General features: G+C 42.9%; 12 non-coding genes across 12 annotated transcripts; all 12 read left to right on the forward strand.

Annotated features, from left to right (window-relative positions):
- The first annotated feature begins 64 nt into the window (after positions 1-64).
- Positions 65-146, forward strand: trnal-uag (transfer RNA leucine (anticodon UAG)). Its single transcript has one exon. It is a non-coding gene; the product is annotated as a tRNA-Leu (tRNA).
- Positions 147-1,618: 1,472 nt separating this feature from the next.
- Positions 1,619-1,698, forward strand: trnal-aag (transfer RNA leucine (anticodon AAG)). The gene has a single exon. It is a non-coding gene; the product is annotated as a tRNA-Leu (tRNA).
- A 430-nt stretch (positions 1,699-2,128) lies between these two features.
- Positions 2,129-2,210, forward strand: trnal-uag (transfer RNA leucine (anticodon UAG)). Its single transcript has one exon. It is a non-coding gene; the product is annotated as a tRNA-Leu (tRNA).
- A 554-nt stretch (positions 2,211-2,764) lies between these two features.
- Positions 2,765-2,844, forward strand: trnal-aag (transfer RNA leucine (anticodon AAG)). Its single transcript has one exon. It is a non-coding gene; the product is annotated as a tRNA-Leu (tRNA).
- A 430-nt stretch (positions 2,845-3,274) lies between these two features.
- trnal-uag (transfer RNA leucine (anticodon UAG)) lies at positions 3,275-3,356 on the forward strand. The gene has a single exon. It is a non-coding gene; the product is annotated as a tRNA-Leu (tRNA).
- Positions 3,357-5,476: 2,120 nt separating this feature from the next.
- On the forward strand, positions 5,477-5,558 carry trnal-aag (transfer RNA leucine (anticodon AAG)). Its single transcript has one exon. It is a non-coding gene; the product is annotated as a tRNA-Leu (tRNA).
- A 430-nt stretch (positions 5,559-5,988) lies between these two features.
- trnal-uag (transfer RNA leucine (anticodon UAG)) lies at positions 5,989-6,070 on the forward strand. The gene has a single exon. It is a non-coding gene; the product is annotated as a tRNA-Leu (tRNA).
- Positions 6,071-7,144: 1,074 nt separating this feature from the next.
- On the forward strand, positions 7,145-7,226 carry trnal-aag (transfer RNA leucine (anticodon AAG)). Its single transcript has one exon. It is a non-coding gene; the product is annotated as a tRNA-Leu (tRNA).
- A 431-nt stretch (positions 7,227-7,657) lies between these two features.
- On the forward strand, positions 7,658-7,739 carry trnal-uag (transfer RNA leucine (anticodon UAG)). The gene has a single exon. It is a non-coding gene; the product is annotated as a tRNA-Leu (tRNA).
- A 1,079-nt stretch (positions 7,740-8,818) lies between these two features.
- trnal-aag (transfer RNA leucine (anticodon AAG)) lies at positions 8,819-8,898 on the forward strand. The gene has a single exon. It is a non-coding gene; the product is annotated as a tRNA-Leu (tRNA).
- Positions 8,899-9,329: 431 nt separating this feature from the next.
- On the forward strand, positions 9,330-9,411 carry trnal-uag (transfer RNA leucine (anticodon UAG)). Its single transcript has one exon. It is a non-coding gene; the product is annotated as a tRNA-Leu (tRNA).
- A 5,787-nt stretch (positions 9,412-15,198) lies between these two features.
- Positions 15,199-15,280, forward strand: trnal-aag (transfer RNA leucine (anticodon AAG)). Its single transcript has one exon. It is a non-coding gene; the product is annotated as a tRNA-Leu (tRNA).
- Positions 15,281-15,306: the final 26 nt, after the last annotated feature.

Raw genomic sequence — 15,306 nt, forward strand, 5'->3', positions numbered from 1 at the left:
TGTGGGTGACTTGCTTCAAAAATGTCTTTTTGCAGAATGTGAATGTGAAACTGCTGATTTGTATGGTAGTGTGGCCGAGGGGTCTAAGGCGCTGGATTTAGGCTCCAGTCTCTTTGGAGGTGTGGGTTCAAATCCCACCACTGCCAGTTAAGATTTTAAATGGATTATGTAGCATTAAGTAGGCCCTCTGAAGGTGCTCATTTGGAGTAGAGAATGATGCAGCAATTGCTCCTCGATCATGATGATGTGATCCTGGCATCTAAGGCAGGCAACTCAGTCCTACTCCATTAAAACACCCTTCTTGCAGGGTTTTGTTTCAACACATATTTTTAAGTAACCACCAAGGCCTTTATTAGATGACCCAGGTGTGTTTGACTAGAGATGATACCTCATTCTGCAGGAGGGTGGACCTTCATCAGAAGGAGTGATTAACAATGGATTATGGAGGCCTTTACACCTGCCAAGGATATCCTCCATTAAACACTGAGGATTTTTAAGTACAGTGGGTGAATTGCTTCACCCTGCTTCAAATCCCACCACTACCAGGTATGATTTTAAATGGATTATGTAGCATTAAGTAGGCCCTCTGAAGGTGCTCATTTGGTCTGTGTCTGTTTCATATTGACCTGTGTAACTACACTCAGTGCAAGAAGTTGAAACTTGAGAATTTGCTTACACTGACAGCAGCAAGTCCCTTAAGGAAAGTTGTTAATACAGGAGTCAGGTAGTTAGTCGAGAATGATGCAGCAATTGCTCCTTGATGATGATGTGATCCTGGCATCTAAGGCAGGCAACTCAGTCCTACTCCATTAAAACACCCTTCTTGCAGGGTTTTGTTTCAACACATATTTTTAAGTAACCACCAAGGCCTTTATTAGATGACCCAGGTGTGTTTGACTAGAGATGATACCTCATTCTGCAGGAGGGTGGACCTTCATCAGAAGGAGTGATTAACAATGGATTATGGAGGCCTTTACACCTGCCAAGGATATCCTCCATTAAACACTGAGGATTTTTAAGTACAGTGGGTGAATTGCTTCACCCTGCTTCAAATCCCACCACTACCAGGTATGATTTTAAATGGATTATGTAGCATTAAGTAGGCCCTCTGAAGGTGCTCATTTGGTCTGTGTCTGTTTCATATTGACCTGTGTAACTACACTCAGTGCAAGAAGTTGAAACTTGAGAATTTGCTTACACTGACAGCAGCAAGTCCCTTAAGGAAAGTTGTTAATACAGGAGTCAGGTAGTTAGTCGAGAATGATGCAGCAATTGCTCCTTGATGATGATGTGATCCTGGCATCTAAGGCAGGCAACTCAGTCCTACTCCATTAAAACACCCTTCTTGCAGGGTTTTGTTTCAACACATATTTTTAAGTAACCACCAAGGCCTTTATTAGATGACCCAGGTGTGTTTGACTAGAGATGATACCTCATTCTGCAGGAGGGTGGACCTTCATCAGAAGGAGTGATTAACAATGGATTATGGAGACCTTTACACCTGCCAAGGATATTCTCCATTAAACACTGAGGATTTTTAAGTACTGTGGTTGAATTGCTTCACAAATAGACATGGAAACAATTGTCTGAACAAAGCCTAAGGAAACTCTGAATGAAGGGTAGCGTGGCCGAGCGGTCCAAGGCGCTGGATTAAGGCTCCAGTCCCTTCGGGCGTGGGTTCAAATCCCACCGCTGCCAGAGTGTCCTTTTCGAATTCTGCTGTGTCAGCTTGTACCACGTGGAGTTCTCGGCTCAGCAGTTCAAGTCACTATGACTGTTCATAATGAAGGTGAATTGACCGAAGGTTTGGCAGTATCAGTATTGAGTGGAAGAATGAGGGTTAAGCATAAAAAACAAGATAAGAACACTCTCTCAGTGACGCATCATGTTATCTCAACTGGGAAGTCTTTGCTTTTCTTGGAGGAAAATGAAGGTTTCATAGAGATGAACCGAACCAAACTTTTCCACTATTTCAGAATGTAGGGAGAATCAGTGTATGCCTTTTCCATGATGGTCTGGCCGAGGGATCTAAGGCGCTGAGGAACATTGAGGATTTTTAAATAGTGTGGGTGACTTGCTTCAAAAATGTCTTTTTGCAGAATGTGAATGTGAAACTGCTGATTTGTATGGTAGTGTGGCCGAGGGGTCCAAGGCGCTGGATTTAGGCTCCAGTCTCTTTGGAGGTGTGGGTTCAAATCCCACCACTGCCAGTTAAGATTTTAAATGGATTATGTAGCATTAAGTAGGCCCTCTGAAGGTGCTCATTTGGTCTGTGTCTGTTTCATATTGACCTGTGTAACTACACTCAGTGCAAGAAGTTGAAACTTGAGAATTTGCTTACACTGAGAGCAGCAAGTCCCTTAAGGAAAGTTGTTAATACCGGAGTCAGGTAGTTAGTCGAGAATGATGCAGCAATTGCTCCTCGATCCTGATGATGTGATCCTGGCATCTAAGGCAGGCAACTCAGTCCTACTCCATTAAAACACCCTTCTTGCAGGGTTTTGTTTCAACACATATTTTTAAGTAACCACCAAGGCCTTTATTAGATGACCCTGGTGTGTTTGACTAGAGATGATACCTCATTCTGCAGGAGGGTGGACCTTCATCAGAAGGAGTGATTAACAATGGATTATGGAGACCTTTACACCTGCCAAGGATATTCTCCATTAAACACTGAGGATTTTTAAGTACTGTGGTTGAATTGCTTCACAAATAGACATGGAAACAATTGTCTGAACAAAGCCTAAGGAAACTCTGAATGAAGGGTAGCGTGGCCGAGCGGTCCAAGGTGCTGGATTAAGGCTCCAGTCCCTTCGGGCGTGGGTTCAAATCCCACCGCTGCCAGAGTGTCCTTTTCGAATTCTGCTGTGTCAGCTTGTACCACGTGGAGTTCTCGGCTCAGCAGTTCAAGTCACTATGACTGTTCATAATGAAGGTGAATTGACCGAAGGTTTGGCAGTATCAGTATTGAGTGGAAGAATGAGGGTTAAGCATAAAAAACAAGATAAGAACACTCTCTCAGTGACGCATCATGTTATCTCAACTGGGAAGTCTTTGCTTTTCTTGGAGGAAAATGAAGGTTTCATAGAGATGAACCGAACCAAACTTTTCCACTATTTCAGAATGTAGGGGAGAATCAGTGTATGCCTTTTCCATGATGGTCTGGCCGAGGGATCTAAGGCGCTGAGGAACATTGAGGATTTTTAAATAGTGTGGGTGACTTGCTTCAAAAATGTCTTTTGCAGAATGTGAATGTGAAACTGCTGATTTGTATGGTAGTGTGGCCGAGGGGTCTAAGGCGCTGGATTTAGGCTCCAGTCTCTTTGGAGGTGTGGGTTCAAATCCCACCACTGCCAGTTAAGATTTTAAATGGATTATGTAGCATTAAGTAGGCCCTCTGAAGGTGCTCATTTGGTCTGTGTCTGTTTCATATTGACCTGTGTAACTACACTCAGTGCAAGAAGTTGAAACTTGAGAATTTGCTTACACTGAGAGCAGCAAGTCCCTTAAGGAAAGTTGTTAATACCGAGTCAGGTAGTTAGTCGAGAATGATGCAGCAATTGCTCCTCGATCATGATGATGTGATCCTGGCATCTAAGGCAGGCAACTCAGTCCTACTCCATTAAAACACCCTTCTTGCAGGGTTTTGTTTCAACACATATTTTTAAGTAACCACCAAGGCCTTTATTAGATGACCCAGGTGTGTTTGACTAGAGATGATACCTCATTCTGCAGGAGGGTGGACCTTCATCAGAAGGAGTGATTAACAATGGATTATGGAGGCCTTTACACCTGCCAAGGATATCCTCCATTAAACACTGAGGATTTTTAAGTACAGTGGGTGAATTGCTTCACCCTGCTTCAAATCCCACCACTACCAGGTATGATTTTAAATGGATTATGTAGCATTAAGTAGGCCCTCTGAAGGTGCTCATTTGGTCTGTGTCTGTTTCATATTGACCTGTGTAACTACACTCAGTGCAAGAAGTTGAAACTTGAGAATTTGCTTACACTGACAGCAGCAAGTCCCTTAAGGAAAGTTGTTAATACAGGAGTCAGGTAGTTAGTCGAGAATGATGCAGCAATTGCTCCTTGATGATGATGTGATCCTGGCATCTAAGGCAGGCAACTCAGTCCTACTCCATTAAAACACCCTTCTTGCAGGGTTTTGTTTCAACACATATTTTTAAGTAACCACCAAGGCCTTTATTAGATGACCCAGGTGTGTTTGACTAGAGATGATACCTCATTCTGCAGGAGGGTGGACCTTCATCAGAAGGAGTGATTAACAATGGATTATGGAGGCCTTTACACCTGCCAAGGATATCCTCCATTAAACACTGAGGATTTTTAAGTACAGTGGGTGAATTGCTTCACCCTGCTTCAAATCCCACCACTACCAGTTAAGATTTTAAATGGATTATGTAGCATTAAGTAGGCCCTCTGAAGGTGCTCATTTGGTCTGTGTCTGTTTCATATTGACCTGTGTAACTACACTCAGTGCAAGAAGTTGAAACTTGAGAATTTGATTACACTGAGAGCAGCAAGTCCCTTAAGGAAAGTTGTTAATACTGGAGTCAGGTAGTTAGTCGAGAATGATGCAGCAATTGCTCCTTGATGATGATGTGATCCTGGCATCTAAGGCAGGCAACTCAGTCCTACTCCATTAAAACACCCTTCTTGCAGGGTTTTGTTTCAACACATATTTTTAAGTAACCACCAAGGCCTTTATTAGATGACCCAGGTGTGTTTGACTAGAGATGATACCTCATTCTGCAGGAGGGTGGATCTTCATCTGAAGGAGTGATTAACAATGGATTATGGAGGCCTTTACACCTGCCAAGGATATCCTCCATTAAACACTGAGGATTTTTAAGTACAGTGGGTGAATTGCTTCACCCTGCTTCAAATCCCACCACTACCAGGTATGATTTTAAATGGATTATGTAGCATTAAGTAGGCCCTCTGAAGGTGCTCATTTGGTCTGTGTCTGTTTCATATTGACCTGTGTAACTACACTCAGTGCAAGAAGTTGAAACTTGAGAATTTGCTTACACTGACAGCAGCAAGTCCCTTAAGGAAAGTTGTTAATACAGGAGTCAGGTAGTTAGTCGAGAATGATGCAGCAATTGCTCCTTGATGATGATGTGATCCTGGCATCTAAGGCAGGCAACTCAGTCCTACTCCATTAAAACACCCTTCTTGCAGGGTTTTGTTTCAACACATATTTTTAAGTAACCACCAAGGCCTTTATTAGATGACCCAGGTGTGTTTGACTAGAGATGATCCCTCATTCTGCAGGAGGGTGGACCTTCATCAGAAGGAGTGATTAACAATGGATTATGGAGACCTTTACACCTGCCAAGGATTATTCTCCATTAAACACTGAGGATTTTTAAGTACTGTGGTTGAATTGCTTCACAAATAGACATGGAAACAATTGTCTGAACAAAGCCTAAGGAAACTCTGAATGAAGGGTAGCGTGGCCGAGCGGTCCAAGGTGCTGGATTAAGGCTCCAGTCCCTTCGGGGGCGTGGGTTCAAATCCCACCGCTGCCAGAGTGTCCTTTTCGAATTCTGCTGTGTCAGCTTGTACCACGTGGAGTTCTCGGCTCAGCAGTTCAAGTCACTATGACTGTTCATAATGAAGGTGAATTGACAGAAGGTTTGGCAGTATCAGTATTGAATGGAAGAATGAGGGTTAAGCATAAAAAACAAGATAAGAACACTCTCTCAGTGACGCATCATGTTATCTCAACTGGGAAGTCTTTGCTTTTCTTGGAGGAAAATGAAGGTTTCATAGAGATGAACCGAACCAAACTTTTCCACTATTTCAGAATGTAGGGGAGAATCAGTGTATGCCTTTTCCATGATGGTCTGGCCGAGGGATCTAAGGCGCTGAGGAACATTGAGGATTTTTAAATAGTGTGGGTGACTTGCTTCAAAAATGTCTTTTGCAGAATGTGAATGTGAAACTGCTGCTTTGTATGGTAGTGTGGCCGAGGGGTCTAAGGCGCTGGATTTAGGCTCCAGTCTCTTTGGAGGCGTGGGTTCAAATCCCACCACTGCCAGTTAAGATTTTAAATGGATTATGTAGCATTAAGTAGGCCCTCTGAAGGTGCTCATTTGGTCTGTGTCTGTTTCATATTGACCTGTGTAACTACACTCAGTGCAAGAAGTGAAACTTGAGAATTTGCTTACACTGAGAGCAGCAAGTCCCTTAAGGAAAGTTGTTAATACCGAGTCAGGTAGTTAGTCGAGAATGATGCAGCAATTGCTCCTCGATCATGATGATGTGATCCTGGCATCTAAGGCAGGCAACTCAGTCCTACTCCATTAAAACACCCTTCTTGCAGGGTTTTGTTTCAACACATACTTTTAAGTAACCACCAAGGTCTTTATTAGATGACCCAGGTGTGTTTGACTAGAGATGATACCTCATTCTGCAGGAGGGTGGACCTTCATCTGAAGGAGTGATTAACAATGGATTATGGAGGCCTTTACACCTGCCAAGGATATCCTCCATTAAACACTGAGGATTTTTAAGTACAGTGGGTGAATTGCTTCACCCTGCTTCAAATCCCACCACTACCAGGTATGATTTTAAATGGATTATGTAGCATTAAGTAGGCCCTCTGAAGGTGCTCATTTGGTCTGTGTCTGTTTCATATTGACCTGTGTAACTACACTCAGTGCAAGAAGTTGAAACTTGAGAATTTGCTTACACTGAGAGCAGCAAGTCCCTTAAGGAAAGTTGTTAATACAGGAGTCAGGTAGTTAGTCGAGAATGATGCAGCAATTGCTCCTTGATGATGATGTGATCCTGGCATCTAAGGCAGGCAACTCAGTCCTACTCCATTAAAACACCCTTCTTGCAGGGTTTTGTTTCAACACATACTTTTAAGTAACCACCAAGGCCTTTATTAGATGACCCAGGTGTGTTTGACTAGAGATGATACCTCATTCTGCAGGAGGGTGGACCTTCATCAGAAGGAGTGATTAACAATGGATTATGGAGACCTTTACACCTGCCAAGGATATTCTCCATTAAACACTGAGGATTTTTAAGTACTGTGGTTGAATTGCTTCACAAATAGACATGGAAACAATTGTCTGAACAAAGCCTAAGGAAACTCTGAATGAAGGGTAGCGTGGCCGAACGGTCCAAGGCGCTGGATTAAGGCTCCAGTCCCTTAGGGGGCGTGGATTCAAATTCCACTGCTGCCAGAGTGTCCTTTTCGAATTCTGCTGTGTCAGCTTGTACCACGTGGAGTTCTCGACTCAGCAGTTCAAGTCACTATGACTGTTCATAATGAAGGTGAATTGACCGAAGGTTTGGCAGTATCAGTATTGAGTGGAAGAATGAGGGTTAAGCATAAAAAACAAGATAAGAACACTCTCTCAGTGACGCATCATGTTATCTCAACTGGGAAGTCTTTGCTTTTCCTGGAGGAAAATGAAGGTTTCATAGAGATGAACCGAACCAAACTTTTCCACTATTTCAGAATGTAGGGGAGAATCAGTGTATGCCTTTTCCATGATGGTCTGGCCGAGGGATCTAAGGCGCTGAGGAACATTGAGGATTTTTAAATAGTGTGGGTGACTTGCTTCAAAAATGTCTTTTTGCAGAATGTGAATGTGAAACTGCTGATTTGTATGGTAGTGTGGCCGAGGGGTCTAAGGCGCTGGATTTAGGCTCCAGTCTCTTTGGAGGCGTGGGTTCAAATCCCACCACTGCCAGTTAAGATTTTAAATGGATTATGTAGCATTAAGTAGGCCCTCTGAAGGTGCTCATTTGGTCTGTGTCTGTTTCATATTGACCTGTGTAACTACACTCAGTGCAAGAAGTTGAAACTTGAGAATTTGCTTACACTGAGAGCAACACTGAGAACCTTAAGGAAAGTTGTTAATACCAGAGTCAGGTAGTTAGTCGAGAATGATGCAGCAACTGCTCCTCGATCATGATGATGTGATCCTGGCATCTAAGGCAGGCAACTCAGTCCTACTCCATTAAAACACCCTTCTTGCAGGGTTTGTTTCAACACATATTTTTAAGTATCCACCAAGGCCTTTATTAGATGACCCAGGTGTGTTTGACTAGAGATGATACCTCATTCTGCAGGAGGGTGGACCTTCATCAGAAGGAGTGATTAACAATGGATTATGGAGGCCTTTACACCTGCCAAGGATATCCTCCATTAAACACTGAGGATTTTTAAGTACAGTGGGTGAATTGCTTCACCCTGCTTCAAATCCCACCACTACCAGGTATGATTTTAAATGGATTATGTAGCATTAAGTAGGCCCTCTGAAGGTGCTCATTTGGTCTGTGTCTGTTTCATATTGACCTGTGTAACTACACTCAGTGCAAGAAGTTGAAACTTGAGAATTTGCTTACACTGACAGCAGCAAGTCCCTTAAGGAAAGTTGTTAATACAGGAGTCAGGTAGTTAGTCGAGAATGATGCAGCAATTGCTCCTTGATGATGATGTGATCCTGGCATCTAAGGCAGGCAACTCAGTCCTACTCCATTAAAACACCCTTCTTGCAGGGTTTTGTTTCAACACATATTTTTAAGTAACCACCAAGGCCTTTATTAGATGACCCAGGTGTGTTTGACTAGAGATGATCCCTCATTCTGCAGGAGGGTGGACCTTCATCAGAAGGAGTGATTAACAATGGATTATGGAGACCTTTACACCTGCCAAGGATTATTCTCCATTAAACACTGAGGATTTTTAAGTACTGTGGTTGAATTGCTTCACAAATAGACATGGAAACAATTGTCTGAACAAAGCCTAAGGAAACTCTGAATGAAGGGTAGCGTGGCGAGCGGTCCAAGGCGCTGGATTAAGGCTCCAGTCCCTTCGGGGCGTGGGTTCAAATCCCACCGCTGCCAGAGTGTCCTTTTCGAATTCTGCTGTGTCAGCTTGTACCACGTGGAGTTCTCGGCTCAGCAGTTCAAGTCACTATGACTGTTCATAATGAAGGTGAATTGACCGAAGGTTTGGCAGTATCAGTATTGAGTGGAAGAATGAGGGTTAAGCATAAAAAACAAGATAAGAACACTCTCTCAGTGACGCATCATGTTATCTCAACTGGGAAGTCTTTGCTTTTCTTGGAGGAAAATGAAGGTTTCATAGAGATGAACCGAACCAAACCTTTCCACTATTTCAGAATGTAGGGGAGAATCAGTGTATGCCTTTTCCATGATGGTCTGGCCGAGGGATCTAAGGCGCTGAGGAACATTGAGGATTTTTAAATAGTGTGGGTGACTTGCTTCAAAAATGTCTTTTTGCAGAATGTGAATGTGAAACTGCTGCTTTGTATGGTAGTGTGGCCGAGGGGTCTAAGGCGCTGGATTTAGGCTCCAGTCTCTTTGGAGGCGTGGGTTCAAATCCCACCACTGCCAGTTAAGATTTTAAATGGATTATGTAGCATTAAGTAGGCCCTCTGAAGGTGCTCATTTGGTCTGTGTCTGTTTCATATTGACCTGTGTAACTACACTCAGTGCAAGAAGTGAAACTTGAGAATTTGCTTACACTGAGAGCAGCAAGTCCCTTAAGGAAAGTTGTTAATACCGGAGTCAGGTAGTTAGTCGAGAATGATGCAGCAATTGCTCCTCGATCATGATGATGTGATCCTGGCATCTAAGGCAGGCAACTCAGTCCTACTCCATTAAAACACCCTTCTTGCAGGGTTTTGTTTCAACACATATTTTTAAGTAACCACCAAGGCCTTTATTAGATGACCCAGGTGTGTTTGACTAGAGATGATACCTCATTCTGCAGGAGGGTGGACCTTCATCAGAAGGAGTGATTAACAATGGATTATGGAGGCCTTTACACCTGCCAAGGATATCCTCCATTAAACACTGAGGATTTTTAAGTACAGTGGGTGAATTGCTTCACCCTGCTTCAAATCCCACCACTACCAGGTATGATTTTAAATGGATTATGTAGCATTAAGTAGGCCCTCTGAAGGTGCTCATTTGGTCTGTGTCTGTTTCATATTGACCTGTGTAACTACACTCAGTGCAAGAAGTTGAAACTTGAGAATTTGCTTACACTGACAGCAGCAAGTCCCTTAAGGAAAGTTGTTAATACAGGAGTCAGGTAGTTAGTCGAGAATGATGCAGCAATTGCTCCTTGATGATGATGTGATCCTGGCATCTAAGGCAGGCAACTCAGTCCTACTCCATTAAAACACCCTTCTTGCAGGGTTTTGTTTCAACACATATTTTTAAGTAACCACCAAGGCCTTTATTAGATGACCCAGGTGTGTTTGACTAGAGATGATACCTCATTCTGCAGGAGGGTGGACCTTCATCAGAAGGAGTGATTAACAATGGATTATGGAGGCCTTTACACCTGCCAAGGATATCCTCCATTAAACACTGAGGATTTTTAAGTACAGTGGGTGAATTGCTTCACCCTGCTTCAAATCCCACCACTACCAGGTATGATTTTAAATGGATTATGTAGCATTAAGTAGGCCCTCTGAAGGTGCTCATTTGGTCTGTGTCTGTTTCATACTGACCTGTGTAACTACACTCAGTGCAAGAAGTTGAAACTTGAGAATTTGCTTACACTGACAGCAGCAAGTCCCTTAAGGAAAGTTGTTAATACAGGAGTCAGGTAGTTAGTCGAGAATGATGCAGCAATTGCTCCTCGATCATGATGATGTGATCCTGGCATCTAAGGCAGGCAACTCAGTCCTACTCCATTAAAACACCCTTCTTGCAGGGTTTTGTTTCAACACATATTTTTAAGTAACCACCAAGGCCTTTATTAGATGACCCAGGTGTGTTTGACTAGAGATGATACCTCATTCTGCAGGAGGGTGGACCTTCATCAGAAGGAGTGATTAACAATGGATTATGGAGGCCTTTACACCTGCCAAGGATATCCTCCATTAAACACTGAGGATTTTTAAGTACAGTGGGTGAATTGCTTCACCCTGCTTCAAATCCCACCACTACCAGGTATGATTTTAAATGGATTATGTAGCATTAAGTAGGCCCTCTGAAGGTGCTCATTTGGTCTGTGTCTGTTTCATATTGACCTGTGTAACTACACTCAGTGCAAGAAGTTGAAACTTGAGAATTTGCTTACACTGAGAGCAGCAAGTCCCTTAAGGAAAGTTGTTAATACCGAGTCAGGTAGTTAGTCGAGAATGATGCAGCAATTGCTCCTCGATCATGATGATGTGATCCTGGCATCTAAGGCAGGCAACTCAGTCCTACTCCATTAAAACACCCTTCTTGCAGGGTTTTGTTTCAACACATATTTTTAAGTAACCAACAAGGCCTTTATTAGATGACCCAGGTGTGTTTGACTAGAGATGATACCTCATTCTGCAGGAGGGTGGACCTTCATCAGAAGGAGTGATTAACAATGGATTATGGAGGCCTTTACACCTGCCAAGGATATCCTCCATTAAACACTGAGGATCTTTAAGTACAGTGGGTGAATTGCTTCACCCTGCTTCAAATCCCACCACTACCAGGTATGATTTTAAATGGATTATGTAGCATTAAGTAGGCCCTCTGAAGGTGCTCATTTGGTCTGTGTCTGTTTCATATTGACCTGTGTAACTACACTCAGTGCAAGAAGTTGAAACTTGAGAATTTGCTTACACTGACAGCAGCAAGTCCCTTAAGGAAAGTTGTTAATACAGGAGTCAGGTAGTTAGTCGAGAATGATGCAGCAATTGCTCCTTGATGATGATGTGATCCTGGCATCTAAGGCAGGCAACTCAGTCCTACTCCATTAAAACACCCTTCTTGCAGGGTTTTGTTTCAACACATACTTTTAAGTAACCACCAAGGCCTTTATTAGATGACCCAGGTGTGTTTGACTAGAGATGATACCTCATTCTGCAGGAGGGTGGACCTTCATCAGAAGGAGTGATTAACAATGGATTATGGAGGCCTTTACACCTGCCAAGGATATCCTCCATTAAACACTGAGGATTTTTAAGTACAGTGGGTGAAATGCTTCACCCTGCTTCAAATCCCACCACTACCAGTTAAGATTTTAAATGGATTATGTAGCATTAAGTAGGCCCTCTGAAGGTGCTCATTTGGTCTGTGTCTGTTTCATATTGACCTGTGTAACTACACTCAGTGCAAGAAGTTGAAACTTGAGAATTTGCTTACACTGAGAGCAGCAAGTCCCTTAAGGAAAGTTGTTAATACCGAAGTCAGGTAGTTAGTCTAGAATGATGCAGCAATTGCTCCTCGATCATGATGATGTGATCCTGGCATCTAAGGCAGGCAACTCAGTCCTACTCCATTAAAACACCCTTCTTGCAGGGTTTTGTTTCAACACATATTTTTAAGTAACCACCAAGGCCTTTATTAGATGACCCAGGTGTGTTTGACTAGAGATGATACCTCATTCTGCAGGAGGGTGGACCTTCATCAGAAGGAGTGATTAACAATGGATTATGGAGGCCTTTACACCTGCCAAGGATATCCTCCATTAAACACTGAGGATTTTTAAGTACAGTGGGTGAATTGCTTCACCCTGCTTCAAATCCCACCACTACCAGTTAAGATTTTAAATGGATTATGTAGCATTAAGTAGGCCCTCTGAAGGTGCTCATTTGGTCTGTGTCTGTTTCATATTGACCTGTGTAACTACACTCAGTGCAAGAAGTTGAAACTTGAGAATTTGCTTACACTGAGAGCAGCAAGTCCCTTAAGGAAAGTTGTTAATACCGAAGTCAGGTAGTTAGTCTAGAATGATGCAGCAATTGCTCCTCGATCATGATGATGTGATCCTGGCATCTAAGGCAGGCAACTCAGTCCTACTCCATTAAAACACCCTTCTTGCAGGGTTTTGTTTCAACACATATTTTTAAGTAACCACCAAGGCCTTTATTAGATGACCCAGGTGTGTTTGACTAGAGATGATACCTCATTCTGCAGGAGGGTGGACCTTCATCAGAAGGAGTGATTAACAATGGATTATGGAGGCCTTTACACCTGCCAAGGATATCCTCCATTAAACACTGAGGATTTTTAAGTACAGTGGGTGAATTGCTTCACCCTGCTTCAAATCCCACCACTACCAGGTATGATTTTAAATGGATTATGTAGCATTAAGTAGGCCCTCTGAAGGTGCTCATTTGGTCTGTGTCTGTTTCATATTGACCTGTGTAACTACACTCAGTGCAAGAAGTTGAAACTTGAGAATTTGCTTACACTGAGAGCAGCAAGTCCCTTAAGGAAAGTTGTTAATACCGGAGTCAGGTAGTTAGTCGAGAATGATGCAGCAATTGCTCCTCGATCATGATGATGTGATCCTGGCATCTAAGGCAGGCAACTCAGTCCTACTCCATTAAAACACCCTTCTTGCAGGGTTTTGTTTCAACACATATTTTTAAGTAACCAACAAGGCCTTTATTAGATGACCCAGGTGTGTTTGACTAGAGATGATACCTCATTCTGCAGGAGGGTGGACCTTCATCAGAAGGAGTGATTAACAATGGATTATGGAGGCCTTTACACCTGCCAAGGATATCCTCCATTAAACACTGAGGATTTTTAAGTACAGTGGGTGAATTGCTTCACCCTGCTTCAAATCCCACCACTACCAGGTATGATTTTAAATGGATTATGTAGCATTAAGTAGGCCCTCTGAAGGTGCTCATTTGGTCTGTGTCTGTTTCATATTGATCTGTGTAACTACACTCAGTGCAAGAAGTTGAAACTTGAGAATTTGCTTACACTGACAGCAGCAAGTCCCTTAAGGAAAGTTGTTAATACAGGAGTCAGGTAGTTAGTCGAGAATGATGCAGCAATTGCTCCTTGATGATGATGTGATCCTGGCATCTAAGGCAGGCAACTCAGTCCTACTCCATTAAAACACCCTTCTTGCAGGGTTTTGTTTCAACACATATTTTTAAGTAACCACCAAGGCCTTTATTAGATGACCCAGGTGTGTTTGACTAGAGATGATACCTCATTCTGCAGGAGGGTGGACCTTCATCAGAAGGAGTGATTAACAATGGATTATGGAGACCTTTACACCTGCCAAGGATATCCTCCATTAAACACTGAGGATTTTTAAGTACAGTGGGTGAATTGCTTCACCCTGCTTCAAATCCCACCACTACCAGGTATGATTTTAAATGGATTATGTAGCATTAAGTAGGCCCTCTGAAGGTGCTCATTTGGTCTGTGTCTGTTTCATATTGACCTGTGTAACTACACTCAGTGCAAGAAGTTGAAACTTGAGAATTTGCTTACACTGACAGCAGCAAGTCCCTTAAGGAAAGTTGTTAATACAGGAGTCAGGTAGTTAGTCGAGAATGATGCAGCAATTGCTCCTTGATGTTGATGTGATCCTGGCATCTAAGGCAGGCAACTCAGTCCTACTCCATTAAAACACCCTTCTTGCAGGGTTTTGTTTCAACACATATTTTTAAGTAACCACCAAGGCCTTTATTAGATGACCCAGGTGTGTTTGACTAGAGATGATACCTCATTCTGCAGGAGGGTGGACCTTCATCAGAAGGAGTGATTAACAATGGATTATGGAGGCCTTTACACCTGCCAAGGATATCCTCCATTAAACACTGAGGATGTTTAAGTACAGTGGGTGAATTGCTTCACCCTGCTTCAAATCCCACCACTACCAGGTATGATTTTAAATGGATTATGTAGCATTAAGTAGGCCCTCTGAAGGTGCTCATTTGGTCTGTGTCTGTTTCATATTGACCTGTGTAACTACACTCAGTGCAAGAAGTTGAAACTTGAGAATTTGCTTACACTGACAGCAGCAAGTCCCTTAAGGAAAGTTGTTAATACAGGAGTCAGGTAGTTAGTCGAGAATGATGCAGCAATTGCTCCTTGATGATGATGTGATCCTGGCATCTAAAGCAGGCAACTCAGTCCTACTCCATTAAAACACCCTTCTTGCAGGGTTTTGTTTCAACACATATTTTTAAGCAACCACCAAGGCCTTTATTAGATGACCCAGGTGTGTTTGACTAGAGATGATACCTCATTCTGCAGGAGGGTGGACCTTCATCAGAAGGAGTGATTAACAATGGATTATGGAGACCTTTACACCTGCCAAGGATATTCTCCATTAAACACTGAGGATTTTTAAGTACTGTGGTTGAATTGCTTCACAAATAGACATGGAAACAATTGTCTGAACAAAGCCTAAGGAAACTCTGAATGAAGGGTAGCGTGGCCGAGCGGTCCAAGGCGCTGGATTAAGGCTCCAGTCCCATTGGGGGCGTGGGTTCAAATCCCACCGCTGCCAGAGTGTCCTTTTCGAATTCTGCTGTG

This window comes from Xyrauchen texanus, unplaced genomic scaffold (assembly GCF_025860055.1).
Source record: "Xyrauchen texanus isolate HMW12.3.18 unplaced genomic scaffold, RBS_HiC_50CHRs HiC_scaffold_220, whole genome shotgun sequence".
NCBI classification, from domain to species: Eukaryota; Metazoa; Chordata; class Actinopteri; order Cypriniformes; family Catostomidae; genus Xyrauchen; species Xyrauchen texanus.